This window comes from Lactuca saligna, chromosome 1 (genome assembly GCF_052625555.1).
Source record: "Lactuca saligna cultivar CGN05327 chromosome 1, ASM5262555v1, whole genome shotgun sequence".
NCBI lineage: Eukaryota > Viridiplantae > Streptophyta > Magnoliopsida > Asterales > Asteraceae > Lactuca > Lactuca saligna.
In genome coordinates, this window is record NC_136417.1 from 158363609 (window position 1) to 158376616 (window position 13008).

The following is a 13008-nucleotide window of genomic DNA, read 5'->3' on the forward strand; positions in this document are numbered from 1 at the left end:
TCAATCCATATGGTTTTGGATTTGTCATTATCCTTGTCTTGTGATTATGGTTTTGACAAATTCATATGGGTAGGAACTCATACACCAATAAATCTAAGTGTCATAAGGTTTCTCTCTGATTCATGAAAATGATAGTGAGGAAACACTTCCACTAAGTAGATTTTAGCTAGATAGCAATTGGGATATTTGCATTCTCAAAGTCGTTAGTGGAGCGTGTGTGGTTTATCGGCACACTAACTTGGACTTGTGAGAAGTGGGAAAAAGGTCTAACCATTATGATTACGGCATCCCTCTTCATAATTGTTTAGACACACAAATGTGCTATCTAAGGGAAGGTGTATGTTTTTTGATAAAGTCTTATCAAAACAATCTAGTATCAGAAATCTGAACTTTGGTCAGAAAGTCAATAAAGTATTGATTTCTAGAAGTCGAGCTTTTTGAGTACATGTCAAAGCTAGTGGGAGCATAAGTGTTATGCTAATAATCATCATGTTAGTGGGAGCATGATAATTACGATAAGTATTGCAAGCTAGCAATGTTAATTATAGAAAACAAAAGGTTTCAATTGGGAAAAAGTTGTTTTGCTATAATTAAGGGAGAGGAAATTATACTTCATCTCAAATCTATAAGCTTAGATCGTGAGGTTTTAATCATTTAGTCAAGGATATATATGAATTTCATGTTGGAATGGCTCAACATAAGGAAATTCTGTATATGGGTCCATTATGTGCGTTCTTAAATTCGATTATGATTACGGCATCCCTTTTCATAATCTGAATTATGAGAACTTGGCAAATTGAAATGGAAATGTTATAGCAAAAGACTGGTTTAGTCTTTATGTGAGACATCATGAATCGTGTCCCATATGCTTCGGATATAGGATCGATTACATGTGCTATATTCATCCTTTCTAAAAATTTCCAAATGCCTGGGGCATTAAGAAGGGAAAAGGTTTAGAACTGGATATGACTAAAAGGATTAAACAATTCTCGAGGACAATCTAAGGTTTACCAAAGATTGGTTGCTCAAGGACAGTTAGAAGTATAGTGATAATTCTGGAAGGACCATATTGACATAATCTGTAAGGAGGCAACTCTTGTTCAGAAGTGATAGTCGAAATGGAATCTAGAAATGTTTCAAAGTTAGAATTTTCAATCTGTGTAAGATTAAGGAAACTTAATGCAAGAAGGATGGTTCCAAGGACTTGATCTCCTTTGGAATGCTCTGTAATGATTGTTGTTAAGTCTTTCTGACTTTGTGCATAATCATTACAAGAGGATTGATGCATATAAGTTTAGAATCTAACAAATTTCAGTAAATGACATGAATTTGGAATTCTTGCATTTGCAGTAAGGATTTGGGAGTGTGAAAAGAGAATCATTGAAGCTATGTTCAATTGATCTAGTTCACAAAGTAAAGATCATAGACAAACATAGTATGCATACTTGTTGTATGGCATGACTAGTGTTTAGAAAAACATAGTGTACATGCTTGGAGCATGGGACAACTATTGTTTTAAATTCAAGAATAAAGTTGATAGCTGAAACAGTATACAATGAATAATGTGTAATCATATGGTGATAAATAAAAGGTGTTTTATTTATATTCATAAGTTCTGAGACCATATTGGATTAAATTATTTTTGTGTTTCATTTTGCATGTTTTGATTTCCCGAATAAACTAGGTTATTCTTCCGGAATGACTAAGTTATTCAAACCATCCACAGTCGGTCATATGTTGGAAGTAGATATGAATTAAGACTGTCATGGGTTGGCTTGTAGAGGTCTAAGGTTTTGGACAAATGGCTACAACACTCATGAGTGCTCATAAGTTCTGAGTATTGGATTCAACCCGCGCTCATTGGAATCACTTCATGGGTTTTATCACGAGTGATCATGAGACGATAATATCTTATATTCTTCAAACCTAGAGATATGAGTTGTTACTATGAGTTGATAGTACATTGATTACACGAAACGCATTGGTAACCCGATGTTATAAAACGTGTCTTTGTGTATGATTCAACAAGTAGTAGAACAAGCCATATGAGTCAAAGTTTATCCATTCCTTTTACCTTCGGGATAAAAGCGATATCTGTGGGCCCCTCGATGATTTGATGATGACAAATGGAAGTGCTCGGCCGGGCCATGACTAATTTGATTTGTTCAATTAGTCAGTCGTCATAAATCGGAAATCGGGAAACAACTAATGGACAGAGAGAATGATTATAATCCATGTCTCACTCCATATGATATCTAGAATGGAGGAATATATGATCCCTTATCTAATGGACAAGTCATTGACAAAAGTCAGAGTTCATCTACAAGATCAGAGTTCGACAGAAGCTTTTGAGAGCTACGATTGCTAGTCGGGTTTTGAAGTCATACTTGCAATAATAGTTTTAGACTTATCCAAGTGGGAGACTGTTGGATTAATGTCTAAGTCCATAACTATAATTGGTAAAACTTGACCCGACCCGGCATGGTCCATTTGGGTTGCATGGCATCATGCACTTGGATAGACTAAAATGAGAGAAATAACACTTAAGGTTTGTTAATATATTATAAGTTCTAATATATTAATAAGGTTATTTAATTAGTATTGATCAAGAATTAATTTGGAATTAATTAAGTGATCAAAAGGAGACTAATTAAATATATGGGTTGATTGTGTAAATCATTCATTCTTATATATGTGGGCTTGTGATCCAAGATTCCTTATGTTGGACTAAGTCCATGGGGTGACCCATGGATACTCCATGGAGGTTAAAATCCATGGAGCATAAGGAATGGGTAAAGTCATGAGTTACATGGTGTAACCCTAATAGCCACCATATAAAAGAAACCCATGGCTCAAGAAATCGTTACTATGTGTGTGTATGAGGGCTAGACGATTTCATGAAGTGTTCTAATTTCTCTCTAAGTTATTCCAAGTGCTTATGGTGTTGTGTGAACCATTTGAGGTGTCACACTTGGGGCACTAGGCACTCAAGCTTCATGAAGATAAGCACCATCAAAGAGGTATGTATTCTATCTTGTTATATTGATAGTTTTGCATGCTAGATTAGGATAATACCTTGGATGTTCTTATTTGCATGTATAATAGAGAAAACATAGATCCAAGGTATTTAGGGTTGCATGTACACTTAGGAGTGTTAGAATGCTCATAACCCAACAGATTGTCATGGAAGAAACTCACCGAGTCCATAAGGGGACTCGACGAGTTGAGTCGGGTTGCCCCGCGACTCGTGTCTGGATGTAGCCATCGAATGAAAGGTTCACTCGACGAGTCGAGTGAGGTTTAGAAAGATCCAGAGTACACGCTTGGACTCGCCAAGTCACCTATGTGCACTCGACCAGTCTGGTCAAAGTTTGACCGTTGACTTTCGTTGACTTTTAGGGTTGGGTCAACACTTGGACTTTTGTACCATTAGAAGGGTAAATTGGTCTTTTAGCCTTCTGAGAAAACATTGGAACGAACTAGTCTAGCTTGGAGAGCCGTTATTGATTTGAGATGATTGCTTATATGTTTAGGTGGGGATAGGTCATTATTACGAGGTTCAGGGATACCGAGCACGTGAGTTTCTAGATAGAATACAAGGTGAGTCTTCTGAGTATACATTACCTAGAGTGGTACCTATGTGTAGATCGAAGGGTCTTGTGTTCTATGTGTATGTATGAGATTATGTGCATTGTAATATATGTATGCTATGTTTTCAACAAACCGGACCGAAGGGTCCAACGATATAGACCGGACCGAAGGGTTCAACGATACAGAACGGACCAGAGGGTCCAACGAGCTACGGGACTGGAGGTTCCCGCTGAGACACATCGACCGAAGGGTGATATTGTAGCCTCGAGTGGTGTATGTGTCGCATTTGGTATTTTAGGGAACTCACTAAGTATTTATGCTTACCGTGTTATGTGATATGTGTTTCAGGTTCCAGTAAGGATCTCGGGAAGGCGCCGACATGAGTCGTACACACTGAGGGATTTTATGTATTGAGATATTGGGATTTGTTTTTATCGGATGATATGTAAACATTGAAATTTGGGATTTCTTTATGAATGAACTATGTGTTTAAAATGAAAAATTGTTTTGAAAGTTCACATTATTACAAGTTGGTATCAGAGCCTTGGTTTGGGGGAATCAGATGCACCTTCGGGCGTATCTGAACTCAAACTGAGGATTTGAGAAACTTTTCACAATAAAACAATTTTTTCTAAAATAGTAAAAGGTTTTGAAACAAGTAGAACAGAGCAATTGTGTAAGATTAGCCAACGCCCGAACGATGATTTCCGAAAATACCCTTACATTATGTGTTATGAGATATGATATGATACGTTATCGATGCTAGCGTAGGCTAGGTGTTCATATTAGGACTAAAGTGGTCTGATGTGTGATGCCTTAGCCTAGGAGATTACTACTACTACAAGATGTTTAAGAGTGAGTAGGTAGCAGTGAGGAGCTTACGAGAGGTCTGCTAAAGAGAAGCCTACGCATAGCGAGATTAGAGTACTTGTGATCTGCGATCCTAGGAGGAGGACCTGGGGTGAATATTGATGCGGTGTGGATGGTAGTATAGGGCCCGTACTACTGAAGACACCGGATCAGTGTGTAGTCCAAGTAAGAATCCTTAGGGGTACTAAAGAGCAAGTAGGGTTGAGTTATCGAGTGTGAGTATACTGGAGCGAGTCTCTAATATTTTTATGTTGTATTTCAGAGACATCATGGTTGTGACACACCAGAGACCAACGTCGTGAGTGACGAGAAGCTTCGTCAAATGATCCACGATGAGGTAGCTACGACTATCCGTGCATAGATATTGGAGATGTTTGCGTCTATCAAATCCACTTTGATTAAGACGTTTGGCGTGAGACACGCAACAGTTACTAAGGCTGCGGCTGCTGTGGCTTCTGCTAGACCTCAGGGGGGATGATTCGTTGCTATACTGGGAGTTGTGCAACACGAAGCTGAAGAGATTTGTAATCGAGTTTGAATCAATTCAAGTATAAAATCAGAAAGAGTTATAATGATGAATACGAGAGTAAATAGAATATTTGTTCAGCTCATTTTATGCTTTTGAGTTTACAAAATACAATGACTAAACTGTAAAAACTGAGTGAAAGAAGTCTCTCAAACACTTAGTATAGACCCCTATTTATAGGAGAACAAAAGCATAACAATACTAACGACTAGACATCAAGAGAACACTTTAATATGCCTTAGTACAAATAACATTACATCCGAAGACCCCTTCTTATGAAGACAAAATATACTTCGTAACAATCTAACTGACTCTTCGACTATTGCAACATTTAAGCCGTAACAATCTCCCCCTTTGGAATCAAGGTCGAAGTTTTCAATTTGTCAGTGATTGAATGGCATACATCAGCACTCTTCGGATTTCCATGTACCAAGAGATAACTTTCTTTATCTCTTTCTTATCCCATTCTGAGTTCTTCTTGCAGTGGTTCATACGAACAATTAAGTTCGTATATTGTGAGTTGGTGTATCTCTCCACTTCGCAAGTTTGAAACAAGAACCGCTTAACTCTTCCAACTTTGTCTTTTCCTGCAAAAACGATTCCCAATGGCTTTAAACAAATTTCTCCATCTTCATAATTTTTCAACTCATTTTGTTTCTTCGGTGGTGCCATTGGTGCAGTAATGTCGATGCCTTTGACAACTAGAAGTTCGACATCGGTCTGAGCCAAGCACTCAAAGTAATTCTCCAAAAATATCTTAATGTGCTTGCACCCAAGGCTAAAAATATCTAGTTCTGTGTCTTGGAGAAAAGAAAACGATTTGTCTTTGAGCATCAAGGCAATGTTTATTAGATCATATGTGTTCATCAAAGGAAAGTCTGCCACTGTGAATTCTTGTAACTTCCCACTTGCTCTTGCTACATTGTACTTCAAATTTTCAAACTTCCCTTCGAATATAACATCCCTTTTTATAGATATCACCTTTTTAATTTTCTCCGAAAACCACACTTCCTCTTGAGCCTTTACCAATACTGCATGAAACCTTATCTTCATTTTCTTTCCCTCTTCGGTTTCCAATAATTTTGCTTCAGCCTTGAACTGTGGCATAACGAACATCATTTCATTGACTGGAAAGTCAAGTTGACTAAAATTTGTGTTCGTCACCACATAGCTCTTTTTCGGAATCTTTTCAAATGAGTACATATAATCAAACAGAACTCTGGATTCGATGGTTTCATAGTTATAAAATTTTGCTGGATCACCCTTATCAACATTCGAACCATCCAGAGCCCTTTGTATCATTATGCTCTGCACCTGCCTCATTCTTTCCACCTCAGCTGCCACCTCAACTTTCTTCTCTTCTTTTGACTTTTGAATCAAAATTCCTTTTCCCTTGTCTTCGACATTTGACAAAAACCAATTTTTTCGATGAAGAAACACCAGCTTGCTTCCCAATCACAACATGTTTTGAACTTGGTTTTGGAAGTGGAATTGTTGTGATCACAATCGAAGTGACTAGACCTGCTGAAATAATACTTGGTTTTGCCACCACCTTCGAAGGATAAAGTTTTCCAACTACCTTCGCATCTTCAGATGTCTTCGTTTGTTCCGCAGCCTTTGATTTATCAATCTTTTCTCCCCCTTTCACCCCTGTGACAGCAGGTGGGGCATCTGTAACATTTGGCAGAAGGCTTGAAATGCGAAGAAGTGGAGCTAAATTTTTGTGTAGGATGGCTTCGAAGTGGGAAAATTTCTGAGAAAGAAGTTCTTGAGAAATAATTGGAGAGACAGACTTCGAAGACAAGTCTTGGAGTTCTTTTAAAAACCTGACCAACTCTCCAAAATTTTGTTCTTCTTTGGCAGAAAGAGTGGTCAGTTGAGGATTCATCTGTTCAAACAATTTAACACATTTTGCAACAGCGTCACAAATAATGTCAATCTTCGGATTTGCAGACGCGTAATCTTGTTGAACAGCCTGAACCTCCTTCGTCATATCTTCACGAAGCTCTCTGATTTGCAAATTAACATCTTCTCGTACCTTCTTGACTTCTTGTACGAAGAGCACATGACGCTCCTTCGTAACAAGCTTTAGATCCTTTAAATCTTTCACGAAATCAGATCTCAAAAAATTGAATCGATTCTCTGTAGAAATATCATTCTGATTAACCTTCGCAAGAACTCGACTCTCCGAATCCCTAATCAACCCTGATGCCTTCGAGATCACCCTTCCTTCCATCACCTTCATTAAGGAATCAACTTCCATGCTTGTAATTCCACCACTGCCCACATTTGCTTGGGATTGCAAGATAGAATTCAATTTTGAATTCAAAATCTTAAACTGCTTCATAGTCATCAGCATGTGGTCAGGGAAATCTTCTTCAGCTTGATCAAAATGAAGAGCTTTGAATGTTCCTCCAAAGCCTTCATTATCGGTTTCAGCATCAGCAGCCATGGTTTCATCAGTAGGTGAGGATGGATGGGGTGGATCAGTTGATTGAGTTGAGAATATGGTGGTGAATGGTTGATCCATAATAAGTTGAAATGTAGGAGAATCAGTTGTGGATGTAACCTGGGGTAGTGAACTTCATTCAATAGGCTTCGAAATAACAGGTGAACTGGTCTTCGCTTCTTCTTGAAGTGTAATCTCTGATGTCTCAGGAACTTGCTCAACTTTTTCAAGTCTTTGACTCTTCTTCTATAAATTTTGCTAAATCTTCAGCCCTTCGTTTTTTAGATAATGGAGACACCAGAGCTGGAATTTCCCGAACTGTGACCCCTTGATGTGATACTTGCGTTTTCTTCACCATCTGAGACTTTCGTTTTATTTTGATCCATCGAAAAGCACCCGTCTTCGAAGGAATCATTTCTGTCGACGGAGATGCTTCGATTCTTGGTGTATCAACTACTGAGGTTACAATTGGAGATACCTCTTCGACTACCGGAATTTTCTTCTTCTTTTCTACCTTCGCCACTTTTTCCAAAGACCCACCAGCAGTCTTCTTCGATTTCTTAGACTTTTTCCTCTCTTCGTCTTCATGTAACAACGTAGTAACAACTATTGTGTCAATGGATTGCAAATATGACACCAAAACATTATTCGTTGGATCCACCTTTTTGTGCATTGCATCCGGAATGCGAGCTATTGATGTAAAGATAGTCGGATCATCATTTACTTCCTTCGGACTGCCATACATGTGAAACACCGCCTTTTCTTCGAACTCCGGAACTTCGATTTGCTCCTTGCGGTAAACATACTGTATGATCAAACTCCAATAACAAGCACAAGAAATCCCCCGCTTGGCACTCGTCTTTGAATGCTAGTTAAGAACTATGTCCATAATTCTTCAGAGTAATCCACTTGCAAATCATAATACAGTCCGGCAACCATTGCATAAACCTCCATCCTTCCTTTAGCAAGACCCACGGTTCTTCCAGTAAGATATCAAAGGAAAATGCCAAATAAAAAATTCCATACCGTAGGTAATCCAGACTTCTTGAAGTCACTGATACGTGACAATGGAGGTTGATGGCCCATCTCATTGGACATAAACACCACTTTAGAAGAAGAAACTTTATCGTAAGGACCAGAATTTGGAATCCCCAAAATTTTGCAAAGTAAACGCTTGGACACTCTAATACGCGTATCATTCACCATAGTGAATTCAATACAACTTGTCTCCTTGTTGTATGATGTAGTAGAACCTGCCTTTGATAACCAAGACATTGGAATAGCAAAAGAATCGAACATTGCTTTAGACAAAACTGAATTATGTAAAGCGACCACCAGCATTTGGAGTAACATCGGATATTTTGACAGATCAGATTCCACTTGGTAGTTGGAACCCTGGATTTTCATAATCGGAATGCTAACAACTTCTTCTGTGGTTGGAGATGATGTAGTCACCATTGTTGAAGATAAGAACAGAAAGTGTGTGAAGAACATGATTGTTTGAAGAAATGAGTTGCAGAGAGAATTTTATATGACAGAGAATGTTTGATCGCATAAAGTATTATGGACTCCTGAGTTCCCCTTTTATAGGTTACCCAAATTAATTTGAAATTAAAGCGGGATGCATTTAATGTTATCCGACGTGGCACCTTGAAAATCGGATCATGACGGTAAAAGATAACCACGCTTCAAAAAGTAACTGTACCATCTCCTTGAAAACCGGATAGACTACCAACCATCTTGAGTACACAGCCTGTCAAGTTTCCCGTTGTAGATTTCGAACCGTTAAAAGAAAAACCTTCGCATGGAAGCAGTGCTCTTTCACTTTTGGGATATAAAGCGAAGTCATTTGCCAGATTTGCGAAATCATCAGTCTGAGTTGGTTTTACTCAGAACCTCAAGGATTTCGTGTGTGCTGTGTTTCCAAAAAAAATTTAGATGAGAAACAAATGATTTTTTCTTTTTGAAAACTTGTGATGTCAAAAAATTTATTTTAACACAAAAACAGTTTAATCCCAGGCAAAGATTTCTTCGAAAATTATCAAGAGAGATAATTGACAGCTTGCTTGGTTTCCCGTGAATTACAATCGATAACTTGTAGAGAAGTTTCAAAGGGTTTCTTTGATAAGGCAAATGGGTGGCTTCGAAAATTTTATTACATTTCAACCTTAACATAAGGTGATAAATTATAAACAAAATTAGTTGTATGACCAGTGTAGTCAGTGACAACTTGGTTGCGAATGATATGTAAAGTAACAAGGCTTTTCAAAATATAATCATACAGAAATCATATTCAAGAAAAATATTATGCTAGATCTTATTGGGAACAAACATCGTAGGTTTCGAATGCTTGATGAAGATCACTCAAAAAGATTGAATACGATTTTGAGTATAAAATGTACTGAAACAAATGTTTCGTAAGTTCTGGAACATAGTTCCCCGTCAATTCCTTGATTTGTTGGTCTTTAGGGTTTCACTACCATCACGGACTCATGATGTTAGATCTTAAACACAGAGTATTTGTATGTCTAGATTGCAATTGGTTTGATCAACAATCTCTTGGACATACGTCATTGTGTGTGAATGGTGTAAAGAAGTTTAGTATGAAAAAGATTGGTTTTCGAATCGCATGTACCTCTGTTATAGATGGACCAAACAGACAACTTTTAACTCATTTGAGAAGAGTAAGGTAGCTCTATTGACTTATGCGAATACAAGCCTTGTTGGGAAGAAATTTTCATGAGATAACTTCATTAAGGCTATCATTTCTCACACATAGAGTCATACGAGGCTTAAGGCAACATGCAGCAGCATGCTTCTATGGACATCCTAACTAATCTAAAGTATATCAAAATCATACCTTCCCATAGAAGACACACACATGAATCCTTCGCATTTAAAGCTTGACAAAACTCACAATACACATGTTAAAAACAAAGAGAACAAAACATATTTTTGGTATTTCTGAAATGTTTTTATTAAACAAATAACAAACCAAAATAAAATCTTTTTGGAATTTTTAATTTTTCAACAACATAAAATACTTTTGATTTTTCAGGTTTTTCGAAAGAAAAAAAAAAGATAAACATTAAAATTCTAACCTTAGTTAAAATGTGTACGAATGCAAAGAAGTGAATTAGAAAGATCTTCAAATCATATAAACACGAAGCATTCGAACCGTTGACTTGAACAGTATCCTCTGATTATGTACTTCAACAAGGAATAAATCTTGCGAATACGAAGCATTCGAAGCGTTGACCATGAACAGTAACCTTTGAACACTTAACTTTTTGTAAGCAATTTTTCCTTCAGTTCACCAAAACATTCGAATCCATCAACCTTCACTTTTATCACATGTAAGTGAATTTCCATCAACCATACCCAATCCTTCCAATATACGAAGAAAAGATTTTTCATCCAATGCCTTTGTGAAAATATCTGCCAATTGTTTCGTTGTTTTCACAAAATGAACTTCAATATTTCCTTCTTCGACATGATCTTTGATAAAATGATATCTGAGATCAATGTGCTTAGTCTTCGAATGCTGTACAGGATTATGACAAATTCTTATTGCAGTTTGTGAATCACAATATAAAGGAATCTCTTTCATATTAATAGCATAATCACGTAATTGACTTTGAATCCAAATTATTTGTGATGTACACGCAGCAGCAGCAACATATTCGGCTTCAACTGTAGATATCGAAACACATGTTTGCTTCTTCGATTGCCAACTGACCAATTTTCCATCTAGTAATTGACACCCACCAATTGTGCTTTTGCGATCAAGACTGCACCCTCCAAGATCCGCATCTGAATAAGCTTGTACAAAGAATCCTGTTTTCGAAGGATACCACAAACCAAATGAAGTAGTGCCTTTCAAATATCGAAAAATATTCTTCACCGCTGTCAAATGTGGTTCACGTGGATTGGATTGATACCTTGCACAATTACAAACAGAAAACATAATATCAGGTCGACTTGCAGTTAAATACAATAAAGACCCAATCATGCTTCGATACAGAGTGAGATCAACAGTAGATTTATCTAACGAAGGAGTTAGCTTTATGCCCATTGCCATTGGAACTCGTAACTTTGTGCTATTCGTCATGCCAAACTTTTCCAACAAATTATTCTTATATTTCTCCTAATTAATGAAGATGCCTTCCCTGTTTTGACGAATATTCAAACCCAAAAAGTTATTAATTTTTCCCATTATACTCATTTCAAATTTGCTTTTCATTAGGTCTTCGAATTCTTTGGATAAAGCAGGGTTAGTAGAGCCAAAAAGTATATCATCAACATAAATTTGAACAAGCATCAGGTGATTCCTAATTTTCTTTCGAAATAAAGTGGGATCAACTGATCCTTGTTTAAATTTAGACTGTTTCAAAAATGATGTTAAAGTTGCATACCAGGCTCTTGGTCCTTGTTTTAACCCATACACAGCTTTATCTAAAATATAAACGTGATCAGGATGTTCGGTATTTATAAAACCTGGTGGTTGTTCAACATATACCGTTTCTTCGAGTTCTCCATTTAGGAATGCACATTTTACATCCATTTGATAAACATCAAAATCTTTAGGAGCTGCATAAGCCAGAAAAATACGAACAGCCTAGAGTCTTGCGACAGGGGCAAATGTTTCTTCGTAATCAATTTCTTTTTGTCGAGAATATCCTTTAACAGCAAGTCTAGCCTTATTTCGAATAATGTTTCCATCTTTGTCAGTTTTGTTTTTATAAATCCATTTTAGTCCAACAATTGACACATCAACAGGTTTCGGAATTAATCTCCAAACCTTGTTTCTTTCGAATTCAGACAATTCAGCTTGCATAGCAACAACCCAATTAGAGTGTTCCATTGCAACCTTAACTGTATTTCGTTCGATTTTAGAAATAAAAACATTAAACATGCGTAACTCTTGATGAATATTCAATACCTCATTTCGTGCATGAAGTTGAGCCCTTGTCATTACTCCTGCTTGTGGATCACCAAGAATTTGTTCTTTTGGATGATTTCTTGTCCATTTATCCAGTGGTGGATAATTAGGATCAAAATCCAAAGGTGCATCTTCGAACATAGCATCTATTTCTGATCCATTTGTGGAACATGTGTCCTCAGCATCATCGAAATGTTCTTCTTCAAGAATGGGATCCTTCTCAAGTATTGGCTCCACTTCGTGTATTGGCTCTGCTTCGAAAAGTGGCTCTTCTTCGATAATTGGCTCTTCTCCGATAATTTGATCCCCCTTTTCATTAACATTTGTTGACATTTTATCACTTTCGCAAGAATGCTCCCCCTCAACAAAACTGTTCGAATCCAAGTGCTCCCCCTCCACTGGACCACTAGTTAGTTCATTTGTGTCATGCTTCGAATTTTCTGATAGTTGATTATCCGGTGCATTATTCTCTGCTTCAATTGCTTGATCTGAAATACCAAAAATCGATTCATAATTATTATCATCCATTTGAATTGAATCATTATCATTCGAAGAAGTTTGCAAAATAGGATGATTTGCAAATTGATGATTAGACTTTTTAATGTAATGATCATCAAATGTCAAATTAAA